Source organism: Pygocentrus nattereri, chromosome 23, assembly GCF_015220715.1.
Source record: "Pygocentrus nattereri isolate fPygNat1 chromosome 23, fPygNat1.pri, whole genome shotgun sequence".
NCBI classification, from domain to species: domain Eukaryota; kingdom Metazoa; phylum Chordata; class Actinopteri; order Characiformes; family Serrasalmidae; genus Pygocentrus; species Pygocentrus nattereri.
The window spans coordinates 14,694,150-14,708,320 of NC_051233.1; the positions used below are offsets into that span (position 1 = coordinate 14,694,150).

Sequence of the window (14,171 nt, forward strand, 5' to 3'; positions counted from 1 at the left end):
TTCACCTCTTGCCCTCTTGCACACTTGCCCTTAACACTTAATTCCCAGAATTCCCTGCAAATCATCAACAAGATGGCTGTGGCCAAAGAGACACATAAATGTAAGTATTTTCTCTGTTAAAAAGCCGTTGAATTGCAAGAACCATAATAGTGTTTTATAGCGATTTCCTTCATAACACGCATAAAAATCGCCAGTAATACGCTGATGTCTCAGTCGCTACCTGGCAAAATTTCCTGTTCTAGCTTAAATGGTGCAGCAGTTATATTCTGGTACCTGAGTTTGCCTCACCATTTAAGGTGAAACGGGAAAATTCGATCATGAAGCTGGCGATTAAAAAGCTAATTTCAGCTTCATATCACTGAAGAATTCTTGGTGGTGATAATAAATAATTGCCCCCCTCTTTGATGCCCTAAATGTATTTAAGCAGTGAGGAGCTGAACTTTCCCCTCCTCTGCTGTCACTGCAGGCTGGCAGGATCGCCTACAGAGCAGTGCTGGTAGCTGTTAATGAGGTGATGTAGTTTTGTGTTTGTGCTCTTTTTTATTTGGTGACTCATTTGTTTGATTGATGTGCAAAACTGAAGTTGTGAATGAATCGTAAGTGCCCATGCTTTTCAGTCTCCTTCGGGTAAATGGCACATGTCAGTGTAATATACCATTATTGCTATAATATGGAGACAAAGCAGGAAAACATGTCCTGATTATTTTTTCAGGCTATTTTAGATATGATTCACCTGTCCTGTCATGTGACACACAAGTGAGATCACCACAGCTGGAGGCGGAATATTGGAAATGGCCGGAAAGCCTTGTCTCGTCTGTTTACGCAAAAGAGGCTGACGACAACTGTCGACGTATCTGGTTCTTGAAGGGTTGTCCGATTTCGTAGGGGGAAGATTTCAACCACTACCCCTTGTAACTCAGTTTCAAAGGGGAGAGTTACACTTTACTAGTATTTAAATTTAGTCTTATTATTACCTGCGAGCACTTCATAGTATAAAAGTAAATTCCTTCTGAAAACCTGTCAGGTTTTAAATGCCTTAAATAACAAACTACATTATTGAAAAAGCTTTGCTAAAATGCTGCTATTATGCTAGGTAGCTAGCATGTGTGCTACATGAACCACATGCTAGCTTTTCAAGCTGTGACACCCCAGAAACTCAAGACTTAACTTGGACTTGCATTCCAGACACTAAAAGCTTGATCCCTACTAAAGACTAAAGAGTCTAGACTGGACATTCTCAACCCAGAAACTTGAGGCTCAACTTAGGACTCTAGAAACTCAGCAGTCTAGAAACTCAAGGCATGACCCAGACTCACATCCCAGAAACTCAAGGCTCACCTCAGACTTGCACCCCAGAAACTTGAGGCACAACTCAGACATGCTCCCTAGAAACTCAAGTCTTGACCCAGACACACACTCCAGAAATGCAAAGCGTAACTCAAACTTCAACCCCACAGGTCTGACATGGGCTGAGGCTTGATTTGGACTCACACCCCAGAAACTTGAGGATTGATTTAGACTCGCACCCCTACTACAGACTAACTAAAGACTCAAGACTCAATTTACACTTGCAGCCCAGAAACTCACGTGAAGTGACTTGTGAATTTCTCTGGTGCTGAGTCTGGTTTATAAGAACAATAAAGACATTTTAAATAGTATTTCCATAATGCAAACACATACAAAATGAACACTGAAATTTGAACTCAGCAACAAAAGGCATACAGAACGCTCCTTTACACAGCAGACTATTTCTATGTTGTTATTCTGGCACATGTTGGTTACGTGTTGTCTGTGTGCTTCCTCTGGCTTCAGTGCCGGATGTTTAATGCTATCGTGGGATGACATGAGTGATGAAGGATTTCCTTGCATGCTGCAAACTTATCACTGGCTTTGTGCTCAGACAGAGCTGTCACAATGACAGGGCCTGCATCCAAGCCCTGACAAGGTGGAGAGATTGCGTTCCGGCATGTCCTAAATCCTTTACCTAAAACTATCCATGGCTATTTTTGCAACAAAAATGCATGACAAGGATGATTATTTTAAAACTCATCTTCACTTTTGTCCCAACCAGAAACTGTGGGTAGCATTTTATTAATGAACTATGAATGCTAATCCATTAGTATTATTACTTTCTTTTTAAAAAAACAAAAAAAAACATTTGCCTACTTTGGGTATTTTAACAGGCCTGCTCGATTTCTTAAACCTTTAATGCTGCCCACATTTGTTCATTCCTTTCTTTCATATAACCATCATTTGTCAATGTCATTTCCTGTCGTGGGCAGGGAATACTAGCTGAGCAGTTCGTGGCTTAGCTCTGGCAAATGTGAATGACCATGCAACCCTAATGAAACACCCTTCATGCCTGCAAATGCCTCGCTCATAGTCAATGACATCAGTCCCCTGAGTCTGTAGACTATAGCGTGTTTACAGGCTTAAGCAGAAAGGGATTAGTTCCTTAAATTTAGACTCGCCTGCTAGGATATGTGCTGTCATTGTAGGCCTACTTCTTGGTTTAACTTTGTCTTGGTTTTCTGTGGATGAGCTTTCTTTTCAGAGGGTGCTCATTTTGAAAAGGAATACTTGTTTTCTTCTCTAGAATAGGCTCGTATCTTGTCCCTGAACCTGAGCTTTCCAGCGCATTTAATAAGGCTAAATTAGACCGTTCTGCCTCAAATGTATTGGTCTAACGAGCAAAGAAGCTTAATAGCGGGACGAACATCATGATCTGTTTAGGGCAGCCCTTTCAAGTGGTCGCCTCACCCTCATTTAGGCTTTTGTTCTTCAACGACAGAACATAAACATGAGAATATAAACCTGCTTAATGAGTGATGTCACGAAAGGCTAATGCTCCACGCTAGTTTTACCAGGCCTATACAAAGACAGGCCTTCAGTCAACCCTCACATACAAAAAGCAGCCATGCACACATATTGTATACACGTTCACAGACGCCAACACAAGCATACTGTCTCACTTAGCATTTCTATAAGGGAAGGACAATGAAAGTGTGTGAGTACAGCCACATTTTCCCATAATCATATGCATCATTCTATAATTGTGGGCTCCTTTCAAAGTGTGGGGGATAGTTTATCAAATAACAGGAATCTTCAATAGCACATGGAGAAGCTGGGTGACAGTTGATAAATAACTTACTAGCAATTACTATGTAGGAACAAATCATAAATAAATAACGCAGTAATGATGCTGTAATGAATGTCGTTTGAAACTTTCATTTGAAACTTGATTTTTGTCAAGAAATGCATACATTTGTATCATATTTCTACTACTACTACTACTAACAACAACAATAATAGAAATGATATGAAGTATTGTTGTTAGCAGTAGTAGTCATAGTAGTATTACAAATGCATTATAAAAGGGTAGAATGTTAAGAAAACTTTGTAACAGTACAATTATTCACAGCTTTTCCTTTGATAGAGCGTTAGTGATTTTTTATCTCACATGCAGTGCTTTATCAGGATTTGCATTATCATCATTTGGTCATTTGTTATTTATTTATTTGGTTACAAGTTTCTCAATTTTTTCTGTTTTTATTCATATACTGCATATGTGTACAACAGCTGCCCTTCACACGATGTGAAAACTTCATGATGAATGGAACAAAACTTTTAAGTTAATCTAATTGTTCATTTCAGAAATTAACTTTATTTCTTCTTCTTCTTGTTATTATTATTATTATTATTATTATTATTATTATTATTATCATTTATTATTTAGTATATAGTATTAACTACTAGGGTAACATGTCATTTTTTCTCAGACAGGAGAAAATCAGAAAAAACGGATGTTTATAGGTATTAAGATGCTTCTTAGCCTTTTGGCTAACATCAATTGTAGTATCTGTTCTTGTCAATTTAATATCTGTAAATACCAAGCTCTCTCAAGAAGAGGTTTGGAAATGCTTAGGCCAGCACAGTGACAGATCACAATATATGTGATAAAATCACAATCTGCCAATGTGCATTAATTATAATGTTTATTGTTGAGAATGCACTGAGGATGTATCCCATAGACAGAAAATGCACCTAGAGTTATAGAATGACCCATATGTCTATGCTCTCACATATGTGTATGTGTGTGTTAGTGTGTAAGTGAGTAAGACCACAGTTTCAGGGGGAAATAGTGTATCTGCAGGCAGTGATTCAGTAATTAGAGAACACTGAAGGTGAAAGGGACTCCACAGCCCAAGTTCTCATTAGAGTCTGGACATACCCAGCGGTGGAGAGTTTGGTTGAGGAAAAATAAAAAAATAAAAATTCCAGGGGGGTTGGGTGGGGGTGGTCAGGGGGGTTGTGTAGCCTGAGATCTTTAGAATAGATGCTTTGCTCAGTAGGTCTTGTATGTATAGTTTCAGTCCTAAAATCTGAAATCACTTTCGAGCCTTTGGTTAAATTCTCACACACTCAACAGGCCACAAGCATTAATGCGCCGTTATTAAAAAATCTTGTACTATACATGGAATCTTTGACCAGTATGTTACTTGGCAAGCAGCCTACTGATGAAGTACCTTACTGTAATTATTAAAAATAAGTAAAAAATAAACTACAATTATTTATAAAACAGAGGTGTATTTTATCATATTGTACTTGTTGCTGTTTTAAAAACTGCTTAATCATGGTTAAACGACTGTAATGCATGTGATTTCATGGTATAATATACGCTCTGGGAAGACAAGCTCTATATATGTTTAGCAATAGTGCTATTGCTTTTATTTTGGGAAGAATATGGATTATGTATACATTTTATTCTCATACTTTATGAATAGCTCAAGCTGGAAGAAGTCTCCAGTGTACAAGAGAACAACTGCTCCCGTTTCTGTTGTCTAACAGCCTTCAGCTTGCAAACGTCCTTCTTTATTACAGATATTTCTGCTTGCTGTGGATTGTTCTGTCTGGGTAAAGCACAACATTGACTGTATCCTTTTAAAGTTCAGAGGCCTGACATAGACTGCGGGGACAGTGTTCCTGATCTGGTGCATGCAACGAGAAGGGGGTTGTGGGGCATGGAGGGAGGTATGTGTGGTATGATGGTAGTGGGGGGGGCAGTGGTGGTTGTGGGTCACTGTACCCCTGGGCTGTACAGGCCATCAGGCCAGTACAGGGTCTACAGTGGGGGAGTGGGATTTGGAGAGTTAATTGCTAGTTTGGGGGCGCTGATGATAAACCAGACTGACAGGCTGTGTGGAGGGAGCCAGTGAGCTCCTGCTGCATATTCACTCTGTCTAAGTATATTGCTGCATCTGTCATCGCTACCTAACTCCAGAGAGGCAAAACCCATTGCTGTCGGGATGGAGGGCAGGCGACACTGGGCTTCAGATGTGGACTCAATGAGGAGAAAAGGGCCAAAAATGAGATGCTGCATTTGCAAGGCAGCTATGATCACCGAACACACTGAAACCAACCAGAGGAGCAGGTGACAATGTTGGCATCATGTTATGTGCATTTTTACCATCATTTACTATTCTTTTCAAATATAACTGCATAATTACTTTTGTTGTTTATGTAGCAGCTTCACAACTATGCCATCATTTTGCTATACTCTTTGAATGTAATTCCATAATATCTTAAGTAATTACATAGTTTAATCTTCTACTTTAAAACTCAAATGTCATTTCCACTGAAAGTTTAAAATTTGCACTTCTGATAAAATGTCTTTACTCGTTTGAATGAGCAATAATTCAGAAAGAATTTATGTCAAATTACAACATGCTATTATTATAGCTGGGGATAACTGCAGCTTCTATAGGCTGAATTTTATGGCTCTTCAATTGGGACTGACATTTAAGATCATAGTAGTGTTCTTTAGTCAGAGAATGCAAATTCATGGTGCATGCACGTTAACATGTGCCATGTAGAGCTAATCTTGTCCATAGATTTAGTAGTATAAGGCACAAGATATTCCTCACCTGCCTATAAGGGATGGCCAAACCTGGACATTTTACAAGCAGACTTTAGGCATGACATCAGGCCTACTGATGCAGGGGTGACTCAATGTAGGCTTTCCTGCTAATTAAAGCCCAGAGATATTATTCTCCCCTCTCAAACCAGGTCAGGCCCAGTCACAGCAAGGTTAGAGTTGCCCTCTTAAACCTGTTGTTACTCACATTTCCATAAAAATTACACCTCATAAATATTCCCTCTACTTAGGGGAGGTTACACTGTACAGCAGGGGGATTGAACTCTGACCCGTTCTCTCTCACCTCCATATGTCAGACAGTGGCAAAAAGATGGCATCAGAGTCAGCTGTTCATGCCTTTTCAGTGTGACTTTTCAAACAAATAAAACCAAAACTGCTATATTTTATCTAAATTATGAGATGAGGACATAAATTAGAGGTTTAATAAGGACATGTGAATCCTACCTGATGCAAACCACAGTGTTTTGAAAACAAACTTCAACAGTTCAACCATCATTCAGCCTCCTGCATGTCCAATCACTGTCCTGCTGCATAGGGAGTTTCACCTGCAAGCCCTATTGACCCCTCCTGTTTATACTGTGACCTGCATAGACCCAAACTAGAACTTACCCAAACTTACTAACATAATGTCATTATAGGCTTCTAAGAGTAGTCAATGATGCTCATGGATTTACTTCTCATTTTCACTATGATGTGCTTCTAACAATAGTCAGGAACTGTACTAGTAACACTGTTACTTGGCAGTTGACAGTGACTGGTTTTTCATAGAGCTATTTCTCATTTGTTATTCTTATAATAATAATTTTTGTATCCAACAATAATGCTATACTTTATTTCTGTTGCTTTTGGTGTTTTGTTGTTTTGCTATCCGGTGTCGACCAGAGATGATGTGTTCCCATTTTGAGTCTTGGTTCCTCTCCAGGTTTTTCCTTTTGCTCTTAGGGAGCTTTTCTTGGCTTGTTTTTCTGGGGCTAGGACCCAGATTTTTTTGTAAAATTGCTTTCTGACAGCACTCGTTGTAAAAAGTGCTTTACAAATAAATCCGGATCTGTGTTTGTAGTTGAAAACAATTCAGTAGTGATGTTAAATTACCTAGCAACAGTAACAGCTAGCCATTAACAGATCATCCAAATTAAACTATTTCGGTTTTCCAAATGTATTGATCATTTAAAATTCATTTAGGATTCAGTGCCTTTGCACAACATCCCATAACTTTTTCAGTCTGGACAAACTTTACCTGTTTTCATATTGGCCTTTTGGACTGCTAACAATTCCAGTGATTCCAGCTTGCAAGACTAAAAATTGTCTATGGTAGACCTAATAAAAGTAGGCAGGAAGAAAAACTAAAGTAGGAGTAAATGCAGAAAATCTGGTAAGGCTGAGAGACCGTCTGTGAGAAACATCCAAGAAACCAATGCATGCCTAATCAGGTGAAAAGTAACAACAAAACAGATCTAGATGATCATAATACCTCATCAGCAATGCAAAAGCTGCTTTCTTGCAAAGGTCTCAGAATAAAAATCACAAAATTGCTAAAACCCCAAATAGTAGTAGCGAAACTGCAAAAATATGATTGTACACAAGCTCATAGCTCATTTTCAATAAGTAGTGGTCTTATTTGAGACCTAAGCCATTTGCTGGCCTTTGTGTTTCCCCAAACTACCTCCAGAGTACTTCTTCCACTTGGTCCCCAAATTGTTAGCTTGTACTTCCTCAAACTTTTACATTTCCCCTATAACAACCCTGCAGAGTCTTATTTATCATCAAGGTGAGGCCATAATAAGCCTGGCAGCGTGCACGAGCCAAGGGGAGGCATCAAAACAGTTCATATTGTTTTAGAGTATATTTACTCAGCTGCAGTGGCCTCATTATGGAGGTCTATTTCCCCCTCTCCCCGCCTCCATTTTCTCCTTCTTCGCTGCTCGGGCGCTACATGGGAACAATAGGTATACAATTAACAGGGAGCGAGGCCAGGACGCTGAGCGTTTGATGTAGCACTTGGAGTGCCTGTAGCACTGTGAGGGCAGGGGAGAGAGCCTGAGCCGAGGAGGGCTCCCACTCTGCTGGTTTTTTTGAAGCGTTATTAGCTCCCCTGGCACAAAAGGCAGACCATAAATAAGCTGCTGGCGGCCACAATATGCCAGAAATAATGTTTATCTTGCTCGCAGAGACACAGACGCTCATTATCTCAGGGAGATTGCGGCATTCGTCCGCCATCATGCAACCACTCTGCGTCCCTCTGCCCCTCTTCCCCTTGTGCTCTCTTCCTCTTCAGGACTTGTTTTCATTGTTCTGCCGTCAAATCAGGTGGGGGCCAAGTGAGGCGTTCGCAGGAATGGACTCCTCCATTTCAGTGTATATTTTGAGAATTATGGTTCTCAGTAAGTCCTGGTAATGGTGGTGGGTGTATCATGACCAGCAGTGCCATGGCAATAGTGGTGGGTGCAGAAGTGCCTCATTGCTGTCTCCATTACTGCTTCAAATACTCATTTCGAAGAACAGTAAGATAATCTAAAGAAATGGGGTAAATTTCTGGTCATACTTTTTAGTTCTTTTGCATGTTTTCTGTTGGTATAAAAACATATGTTATTAGACAATGGTCTTTGTGCTTCTTTTTGAATGTCCAAATTTTCTGCATGACTAAAGATATGCCCTCATTGAAAGTCATACCTACATTAACAGGTTTTAAGAGCACACTGCCTTATATTCAGGGAGCCTAATTGCTTTCCCTAAATTCATCTTAATGTTAGCTATTGGTGTTCTTACCATGTTCTCCCAGGAACAGACAGTGGTGGGTCCTATATCTCTATCTCTATATCTCTATATCTATACAATTTAAGGTGCTCTTTTTATGAAGATTGACTTTTTGTGTGTATATTCAAAAAAATTGAGATCCTTTCAGTCCCACCCTGAATCTCAATGCTTTTTTCTTGGTAAAAATGCTTGGTTTGATAATTGTGAGCCTTATATCACATCTAACAAAAGTTAACCTTTGAAAATCTAACTTGTTTTTATTATACAGTGGTATGCAAACATTTGAGCATCAAATGAGCCACATGACGTCTACAGTGAACATATTTAAATATACTATTTCTTCTGCAAAATGTTAGTGCATAACTTCTAATCATGTATGAAAAAAACTAAAATATAAAATGTGCCATAATGTTTGTATAGGCCAAACATATTATCATATTCCCTAATGTGTTAAATTAAGCAAATAAACAGTAAATGTGCATTTAAATGTGCAGAAGTGTATTCTCTGTTGAAGATGTGTTAACTTGTTTTTTGAAAATTAATGAAGCATGTCCTTGTGTCATTGTGCCCAAACGTTTGCATACGATTGTAGTAATTTCCTGATAAAAACAAGAGAAAAACAGGGTGGAAATTAAAAGTACCTCTGAGAAATAAGACTGCACAGACATATACACTTATAATTTAAAAAAATATTTTAATGCTGCTTGAAATTGTCAAAGTGAAGAATTTTCTATTGAAATTGAAATGAAGTTACAATACTTGACTAAAAAAATCAGGGCTATAGAATATATCTCTAGGAAATGTGATCATATCTGCATTACCCATGGCTTCCTGGAAGGTAGCATGAAAGATGCATGTTTACAGTAATTGTAAGCCCTAGCAAATATTGCAGTGATTGGTTGAATTTGCATAATTCTGAAGTCTAGCAGAGTGGTTTCCAGTCTTGAAGACAGCCCAGAATCTGTAGTTAGCACCTGATACCTGCTTTGCCTAATCAATTCTTGATTAAGTTGTACTTGTAAGTTAAATAAGAAGTGCTATTGATGAACAAATCAATGCAGTGATGAGAGGAACAAAGCTGTTATTCTAACCCATTCAGAAGATATCAATTAAATAAAGTAATACAATAAATAATTTTAGTTAAAATAATTTGTTTACTTATATGTGAACTACTGGATATACAAGTAAAACCACACTTATTACCCTCATAAATATTTTTGGTAACACTTTATTTTGAGAGTTCTCTATGGATATATGCTTTCACCAATGACACACTATCTGGTAATTATTAATAGTCTTAGGTTTAAGGTACTGTTAAGAATTTTTGGGTGAATACAACTTCAGTTTTAATTTTTAGTACAGAATATTCCAGTCATTTTATGAACACTTTCATTTTCTTTACACTGAGACCCTGATACAGCAGTGTGTGTCAGTCACACATAGCAATGCTGAATGCAACTGTCTTCATACGTTCAATTCCACTAGCATAAATGTAAATACCTGTGTCGTTTGCAACAAGCTAACCGTGGTTCACCTAAGTGACTGTACTTTAAGTGACTTCACTTTAAATCTGACCCCTTCAGTAAAGATTTAAACTTAAAGTCTGTCAATGAATATTTCCAAAGAGGCCTAATTAGCCTGTTAGCTAAAGCCTGTTAGCAGGTCAGGTGAATTTACTATCATAGTTTGTTGATAAAATGAATAAAGTGCAATACTTGTGAAATATAGCAGGTGATATTATTTTGTTGGTAGTACAGGTAGTACAGGGGCAAACACTAACATCAAAGTATATAAGTTAAATCAAGAACAACTGCATCTAGTTAGCTAAGTAGCTATCAAGTTGCTTTGAATATTTCAGTCAGTAAAAAAACTAATAATGAGTGATAAACTATGACATTGTCTTGCTAGACCAAAACTCTTAATGTCAGTATGCTTTGTTTATTCCCAAGTGTGAAAAAGAAACATTTAGTACTTTTTTCCAGGTGAAAAGACCAGTGAGATAACATTCAGCATTCGTCCTCCATTTTAAAACTTTACAAAAGTCAAGTTTGAGGCATGATGCTATTTCCAGTCAGGGAGTGTAGTTAACAGTCCATGTTCATTGGATTTTGCAATGCATTACAGCAACTTTCAGGCAGCAAACATTCCAGAGCACTGGAAAGATTCTGACGAGGAGTCCCTCTAGAATATGACTGATTCCCCGGGCAGTAACCTGACTACTGAACTAGGGAGCTCTTTGAGACACACTCTAAGACAGGACCATCCAATCTTATCTACAAAGGCCCAGTATGGCTGCACGTTTTCGTTCCAAACAAACTGAAGCACAACTGATTGCACTAGTTTAATCAGTTCCGCTCAGGCTTCAAACATTTGATCATGTAATCTCCTGCTTTGTTGGAATGAAAACCTCACACCAGACTTCCATGGATAACATTGGGCACTCCTACCTTGAGACTTTTGTACAGTTCTGTATATCATGTGAGACATGAACAGCTGCTTTTTTAATTCCATGTGACTGTTACCATCCTTATTACTTTTGTTATAAAGATCAGAGATGGATACAGATTCTTTAGGAATGGATCAACTTATACACTCCACTACCAGTGCATTTAACTCAGTCATAGCCCCGAATACCAGTCATTGATCCGTCAAAAAAAAATGGCAACAATTCAGCTTAAAAGGGCAGCCAAAAACCCAGGCATAGAGAGGCTGGAGCGGATTTCACAGATGGAAAAAGCGCGTGGCGGCCAAACTCGTGTATAAATGCAAGCATGACAGGCGGAAATCTAATTGCATGCATGCTTTGTGAGAACACAATGGTGGTCTATAACATTTTAGGAGGCAGCAAGCGGACATCCAGTTAGGCCACGCGAGCATGCTGCTTGTCAATTGCTCTCTTCGTTTCCTCCATTACGTCTACGTTTTAATAAAGCCTGTGTTGCGTGGCTGAGGTTGTGCTAGGTTGAGTTCTTTTTTTCTTTCCAAGCTTGTTTGTCTGTGCATGGGCCAAGCCATTTATCATTATTAGAAGTACACTGGGCAATGCTAACTGGCAGTTTTATTGTCCAAGAAACCACATTATCATGAAATCATGGGAATACATGATGCACATGTCACTTTGGTGGCAAACAGATAGCAAGCAATATGATATATTTTGTGTTGACTGAATAAACGAGAGTTAATGGTTGAGTGGAAGCTTCAGTCCTCCTTTGCCAATGACTCTTGACTTGAATTAACTACAGTTTGCCCTAAGTTATGGTACAATGCTAATGCAGAAAGAGGAGAGTGCTACTTAGAGTGGTTGTGAAGAAGTTTTTTTATTTAACATAATTATCCTGTTTGTTATATTTAAACTCTGTAAATATTTTAATTCTCGTGTTTCATTGTTAAAGTTGGATTTTTTCCTTTCTAGGTAGATACAGTCAAACTAATTCTCCCCTTGGTAGCTAGATTAACCAACAACAATAGGAACCAACATTGGAATAACATTTTGATTTCCAATAGGATCAAATGAGGCCAATTTTGTGAGAAGAAACGTCACTCTATGTTTTCTGGAAGTTTAGATTAGTCACTGACACATCTGGTAGCCTCACCAGTTCATTTCAATCAGAAGTTAAAAATGGAAAACAGTGGCAGCTGTATGCCCAGGTTCTTTACTGAAGAGAGGAACCGTAGAACCTTACCAGACCTGATGCTTTTTCAGAACCTAAAAGATGGCTTTAATTTTTGTATATTTTTATTCAATAGATTCATACTTGTTTTTAAACTCTGTATGTGTCACAGTACTACTCTAAATTCTGGATGTAAACAAATAGGTTATATTGGAAAACAGTAGCAGCAGTTTTACACCAGGACTCGTTGAGAAAGTCACTGTGAAGCTATATAAAATACACTATATTGCCAAAAGTATTAGCTCATCTGCCTTCACACGTATATGAACTTGAGTGACATCCCATTTTTAATCCATAGGGTTTAATGTGATGTTGGCCCACCCTTTGCAGCTACAAAAGCTTCAACTCTTCTGTGAAGGCTTTCCACAAGGTTTAGAAGTGTGTTCATGGGAATTTCTGACCATTCTTCCAGAAGCGCATTTGTGAGGTCAGACACTGATGTTGGACGAGAAGGTCTGACTCGCAGTCTCCACCCTAATTCAGCCCAAAGGTGTTCTGTTGGGTTGAGGTCAGGACTCTGTGCAGGCCAGTCAGGTTCCTCCACATCAAGCTTGTTCATCCGTGTCTTTATGGACCTTGCTTTGTGCACTGGTGTGCAGTCATGTTGGAACAGGAAGGGGCCGTCCCCAAACTGTTCCCACAAAGTTGGCAGCATGAAATGGTCCAAAATCTCTTGTTCTGCTGAAGCACTAAGAATTCCTTTCACTGCAATTAAGGGGCCAAGCCCAACTCCTGAAAAAACAACCTCACATCATAATCCCCCCTCCACCAAACTTTACACTTGCCACAACATAGTCAGACAAGTACCATTCTCCTGGCAACTGCCAAACCCAGACTCCATTGACTTGCTGGATGGAAAAGCATGATTCGTCACGTCTTCACTGCTCTAGAGTCCAGAGGCAGCGTGCTTTACACCATTGCATTTGAGGCTTTGCATTGTGCTTGGTGATGTACGGCTTAGAGGTAGCTGCTCGGCCTTGGAAACCAATTCCATGAAGCTCTCTACGCACTGTTCTTGAGTTAATCTGAAGGCCACATGATGTTTGGGGGACTGTAGTGATTGACGCCGCAGAAAGTTGGTGACCTCTGCGCACTACGCACCTCAGCATCTCTTTCATTTTACGTGGCCTACCATTTTGTGGCTGAGTTGCTGTCGTTCCCAATCGCTTACACTTTGTTATAATACCACTGACAGTTGACTGTGGAATATTTAGTAGCAAGGAAATTTCACGACTGGACTTCTTGCACAGGTGGCATCCTATCCCAGTACCACGCTGGAATTCATTGAGCTCCTGAGAGCGACCTATTTTTTCACAAATGTTTGTAGAAGCAGTCTGCAGGCCTAGGTGCTTGGGTTTGTACACCTGTGGCCATGGAAGTCAGTGGAACACCTACATTCAATGATTTGGATGGGAGTGAATACTTTTGGCAATATAGTGTATATCTGTTATAAACATCAAGGAAAAAATGGAACATGGTTTAGAAGCTTCCAATATCATTGCTTAATCTAGAATGGTCAAAGAAATGTTTATGAGAATTGTATTAGCTTACTGCTAACAAATTAGTACAAGGGGCAATAAAAGAAATTGCCATTATTGTGAAAGTGAGTTTTTCCTTAAGGTTTTGATATTTTTTGGGCTACCTCTAACAGTCGGTTTATCATTGCTGTATTGACTCATTGTAAAACTGCTACAAGGTCAAATTTATGTTATATCTGTTACAAGCTTCATATATAACATGTTATGTCTTTTTCAAGCTTTTAATGTCTTTGTTTAATCTAGGACAGGCAAAAAAAAATTTACATTTGGCCC

General features: G+C 38.9%; 1 pseudogene; it reads left to right on the forward strand.

Annotated features, from left to right (window-relative positions):
- Window positions 1-3,820: 3,820 nt before the first annotated feature.
- LOC119262301 lies at window positions 3,821-4,029 on the forward strand (annotated as a pseudogene).
- Window positions 4,030-14,171: the final 10,142 nt, after the last annotated feature.